The following is a 5,891-nucleotide window of genomic DNA, read 5'->3' as shown; positions in this document are numbered from 1 at the left end:
GGCACACTATCTGCACATTGATGGAGTGAAAGCTCTTTCGATTTCTGAACACCTGTTCATTTCTCCGGAGGGGGTTGGGCAAAGACAATATGTGTACCATATATTGCCCCAATAATGTTGGGGATATGTCCCATTGCATAGAAGTGAGCTTTCATTGTGGCCAAATTCTCCACCTGGGGAAAACAATGTAGATGTGCATTGTTTCATCAGGGCAGACAACACTCTGGTCAGCACTATTGAGAACATTGGCTGAGACATTCCTGCTGCCAAGCCCACTGTCACTTGGAAGGAGCCAGTTGCCAAGAAATGGAGCACAGATAGGACTTGCACAAGAGGGGGGATCCCAGTGGGGTGACAGAGAGCAGAGATCAGGTCTTTGTCCAATTGGGAACACAACTCTTGGATTGTGGCCCTGTCAAGTCTGTAGGTGAGTATAATGTGCCTGTCCTCCATTGTTGCCAAGTCCACCAGGGGCCTGTGGACGGGGGGATATCTCCATTTCCTATTCATCCTCAGTGGTTGTAATCTAGGGGGCAAAATGATGAGCATCTGGTCAGTATTCAACATTTCCTAAATGTACAGTGCATTGCATGTTGTGACAGAAACAATATGTTGATGTATAGGCCCAAATGGTGCTTATGTGTGCTGTGACGCAGTTAGGTGCCATGGCCTGCCCCCCCCTTGAAATAGCGGCTGCCTGTCCTGTGTGGATGGACAGGTGGAAATGAGCTAATGCCGCTGATGTTGTGTGCCGTTGCGGAAGGCGGTCGAGTACCGCTACGCAACTCTTCATTGGTTAACAGTGGGCCCTATGGGTTATAGTAGCCAATGGTGATGTATGCCGGCGGTGACGGTACGCGCTGCCGCAAACATGACCGCCATTTTCTATCTGTTCACTCAGTTGCTACCTGACCTTCAACAGGAGAGGACCTACACTACAAGTGCTGCTGTGACCTGTGTCTGGAACCGACCATGGCTCGTGTCACTGGGGAAAGGGCCCCTGCCTTCACCACTGCGGAGTTTGAGAGACTGGTGGATGGGGTTCTACCCCAGTACCGAATGCTGTATGGGCCTCCAGACCACTGGCGGTGGCCTATCCAGAGATGGATGGGCGCTTGAGGGCATCATAGCAGCCACAAGGGGGTGAGTACAGTTCCCAATATACTACTTGCGCGTGGTGGGGTGGTCTCTGGGTGGGGGGTGTGCGCCTGTTGGTGCCCCAAGGCCAGGACGGACATTGCAGAGTAGGTTCCATGTTGGGCAGGAGCTGACGAACTCCACCTCCAACCAAGCTTGTGGGCATCCAATACTGGGCAGGGCTATGTGGGTCTCAGGTATGCTGCAACTGGCGTTAGGTATTACTGTCCATGGCCTAGTGACTAGCATTGTGACTGGTAGTGCATTGCCTAGGGCGTAGGGCTGTTCCCTGTGTGTTGTGTACGCCAACGTGGTGTTGTTGCTGCCATTGACCAAGTGTATCCTCTGTCTCTTCCCCCCCTTTTTGTTTTGCCATCCTGTCCTTATGTGCATTAGCATCATCTGGCGGAGGAGCAGAGGCACCGGCGATGGAGGGAGCTGCATCCCACATGGCCCAGGAGGCTGAATCCACCGACGGTGAGGGCACCAGTGGGACGGAGGGCAAGGGGAGCACCACAGTGGAGACAGGAGGGGATAGTTATGACAGTGATACCTCCTCCGGTGGAAGCTCCCTGCTGGTGGTGGGCACCTCTGTGGCCACCCCAACTAAAGGTACAGACGCAGCCCCCGTACCAGCGCCGCCCTCCCAGCAGCCCCTCAGTGAGTTTCCCGTGCCCGCTCACCCAGAAGGGTGGGCAACTCCTTCACCCCAGGCACCTCAGGCCCTGCCCCAGTTAGCCCTGCTGCCCTGACTGAGGAGGCTATTGACCTCCTGCGATTCATCTCTGTTGGGCAGTCAACCAGAGTGAATGCCAGCCAGGGCCTGGTAGGGCATTTGCAACATACAAATGCATTCCTGGAGGGCATTCACTCTGGTGGGGCGGCCCAACAGAGATCATTCCAGGCTCTGGCCTCCTCCCTGATGGCAGCCATTGTTCCTGTCTCTAGCCTCCCCCCTCCAACTTCCTCTACCCAATCCCATTCCCCTGAACCCCAAACTATCCCAAGCACACATTCATACCAGCTTGCACCCAAGACAACACACAGGAGTAGCTCAGGCAAACACAAGCACCACACGTCATCCCACAGGCACTCACACAAACACCGTCCAGATGCTGACATAACAACATCCACTGCCTCCACTGTGTCTCCCTCCACCTCGTCGTCCACCTCCCTCCCAGTAGGGTCTTCACTCACACCTGCATGCACTACATCCACACCCACTGTCTCCATCACAATCACACCTATCACTACACGCCCCTCACTGGCAGTCACCACCTCCATATCCATGCACACGTCCCCTGTGTCCTCTCCCACTGTGCCTGTGCCCCCTCCTCCCAAAGTACCCAAACACAAGCACTCAGACACCCAACACCCATCCATCTCACAACAGCATCAAGCCCATGCATCTGCACCCAAACACAGCAGACAGACACCTCCTACAACCACTCCCTCTTCCTCCACTCCCAAACCTTCACCCTCTTCCCGCCCCAGTGTCCCTAAGAAGCTTTTCCTCTCCGCCGTTGACCTCTTCCCTCCTCCTCCCCCTGTCCTTCACGTCGGCCAGGGTGGGCAGAACCCAGGCTAGCACCTCAGCCACCCATTCCACGGCCACAGTAATTTCAGCAGCTAATGCAGGTGTGAGAGGCTCCAAGGAAACACCCATCAGCACTGGCAGTGTGCCTGCACCAGCTGCCAAGGGGAAGGGCAAGTATGTACCACCAGCTGCCAAGAGCAAGGAGGCACCACCAGCTTACATGGGGAAGGGCAAGGAGGCACCACCAGACGGCAAGGGCAAGGAGGCACCACCAGCTGACAAGGGGAAGGGCAAGGTGGCACCACCAGCTCATAAGGGGAAGGGCAAGGAGGCACCACCAGACGGCAAGGGCAAGGAGGCACCACCAGCTTACAAGGGGAAGGGCAAGGTGGCACCACCAGCTTACAAGGGGAAGGACAAGGAGGCACCACCAGACGGCAAGGGCAAGGGTAAGGAGGCACCACCAGACGATAAGGGCAAGGAAGCACCACCAGATGGCAAGGGCAAGGGCAAATGGCCTGGTACTGTGACTGAATCTGAGCCCCCAACACCATCCATGGCACTTCAGCCATCGAGGATGCAGGGAAAGGGCTGGAGCCTCCAACCACCACTGCCTGCACCGCCACCAGCACTGCCATCAGCACCGCCACCTGCACCGCCACCAGCAATGCCACCAGCGCCACTGCCAGCAGCAGCAGCTCCAGTGGGTAGCGTCCGAGGCTGCAGGGGAAGGACTGGAACCTCCCCTGTCACTGCCAGCACCACCATCAGCACCGCCATCAGCACCGCCACCTGCATCGCCACCAGCACCGCCACCAGCACCACTGCCAAAAGCAGCAGCCCCAGTGGGCAGCAGTTCGAGGCTGCAGGAGAAGGCCTAGAGCCTCCCCCCACCACTGCCACCACCGCCACCAGAACCACCATCAGCACCGCCATCTGCACCACCACCAGCACCGCCACCAGCACCACTGCCAACAGCAGCAGCCCCAGTGGGCAGCCTTCCGAGGCTGCAGGGAAGGGCTGGAGCCTCCCCCCACCACTGCCAGCACCACCACCTGCACCGCCATCAGCACCCCCACCAGCACCACTGTCAGCAGCAGCAGCCCCAGTGGGCAGCTGTCTGAGGCTGCAAGGGAAAGGCTGGAGCCTCCCCCCACCACTGCCAGCACCGCCACCAGCACCGCCATCAGCACCGCCACCTGCACCGCCACCAGCGCCTCTGCCAGCAGCAGCAGCCCCAGTGAGCAGCCGTCCAAGGCTGCAGGGGTTGGGCTGGAGCCTCCCCCCTCACTGCCAGCCCCGACACCGGCACTGCCACCACTGAGCAGCCGTCACCGCTGGGGGGCAGTGTGTAGTAATGCCTCCAAGGAGTGTAATGCATCCTGCCCACTGCAAATCGTGTGGGTCTAACACCCAGGTGAGTGACTGTGACCTTGCACTCCCCAAGATCTGCATCACTGGGCACAAAACCCCCTCCAGAACCAGTGGAAGAAGGCATCCAGTCACCCCCTCCTTGCCAGGATGAAGCACACTAGGCACAAAGCCACCTCTAGAACCAGTGGAAGAAGGCATCCACTCACCCCCTCCTTGCCATGATAAAGCACACTGGGCACAAAGCCCCCTCCAGAACCAGTGGGCAAAGGCATCCACTCACCTCCTCCTTGCCAGGATGAAGCACACTGGGCACAAAGCCCCTCAAGAACCAGTGAAGAAGGCATCCACTTGAGAGACTGTGGCCTTGCACTCCCCAGGACCAAGAAGTGCGCAAACCACCCACTAGAGAGACTGTGGCCTTGCACTCCCCAGGACCAAGCAGTGGGCAAACCACCCACTAGAGAGACTGTGGACTTGCACTCCCCAGGACCAAGCAGTGGGCAACCCACCCACTAGAGAGACTGTGGCCATGCACTCCCCAGGACCAAGCAGTGGGCAACCCACCGACTAGAGAGACTGTGGCCTTACACTCCCCAGGACCAAGCAGTGGGCAGACCACCTACTAGAGAGACTGTGGCCTTGCACTCCCCAGGAACAAGAGGTGGGCAACCCACCCAGTAGAGAGATTGTGGCCTTGCACTCCCCAGGACCAAGCAGTGGGCAGACCACCCACTAGAGAGACTGTGGCTTTGCACTCCCCAGGACCAAACAGTAGGCAGACCACCCACTAGAGAGACTGTGGCCTTGTACTCCCCAGGACCAAGCAGTGGGCAGATAATCCACTAGAGAGACTGCGGCTTTGCACTCCCCAGGACATCGCACAGGGCATGTAGCCCCCTCCAGGACAAGTGGTGTTGTACCATCTTCCAGCTGAGGTGCCCCAAATTCCCCGCTCCCCTAAGGTGCCTGTGTATTTTCGACCTGATGCCCCAGCAGTGTTTTCTCCGTGTTGATGCAGGAGTAAGATGGGGCCTTGGCCTATGTGATGTGGCCCTGTGGCCCACGGACATTATGGACTGGGCAGTGTACCTCCATTTGTATAGATGTAAATACTGTTTTGAATTTTGAGGATGTATTTCTAGATTTTTATCTTAATACACTCACTTCAATCACTTTCTTTTGTCCTTGCATTATTCATGAGGGGTACGGGGTGGATGTGTAATGTTGTTGCATCTGTTTGTGTGTATGTTGTTGGGGGTGGGGGTGCTGCGTGTTGCGTGTGTGTCACTCTCTTTTTCCTCCCCCTTCCCCTATGTGCTAGGCGGCAGTACTCACAGTGGTCGTTGTCGCCGACGTTGGTATTCCTGGTGTAGGAGGAGGTAGACCAGCATGGGGACACCTGCAGTTCGGGCTCCATGGTGTTGTGGTTCTTCCCTGTGTCTCCAGAGGTGAGTCCTTTGACTTCTGAAATCTGTTTCCGATGTGCTTTTGTTGCCCCGGAAAAGGTGGCAGATAGGCCTATTGTAATACAGTGGGTGGTACATTGTTATCCGCCTGGCTGTTGGTGGTTACCGCCGCGGGGCTTGTTGCTACCACCGTGGCGGTCGGTGTGTTAAAGTGGCTGTATATGTTGGTGGTTTCCACCGTGGTCATAATTCCATTTTTTTTACCGCCGCTTTATCACCGACCGCCAGGGTTGTAATGAGGGCCTCAATCTTGTCGGATGGTGAGATTGCTGCTACTTGTACAGCTGCACACATGATGTTCCCACACATGTTCCATGTGTTGCATGTGTTTTATTTTGTGGCCATTCCCATATTGTGCATAGCGTTGTGTGTGAGTT

Source organism: Pleurodeles waltl, chromosome 6 (genome assembly GCF_031143425.1).
Source record: "Pleurodeles waltl isolate 20211129_DDA chromosome 6, aPleWal1.hap1.20221129, whole genome shotgun sequence".
Taxonomy (NCBI): Eukaryota; Metazoa; Chordata; class Amphibia; order Caudata; family Salamandridae; genus Pleurodeles; species Pleurodeles waltl.
This window is presented reverse-complemented; position numbering follows the sequence as displayed.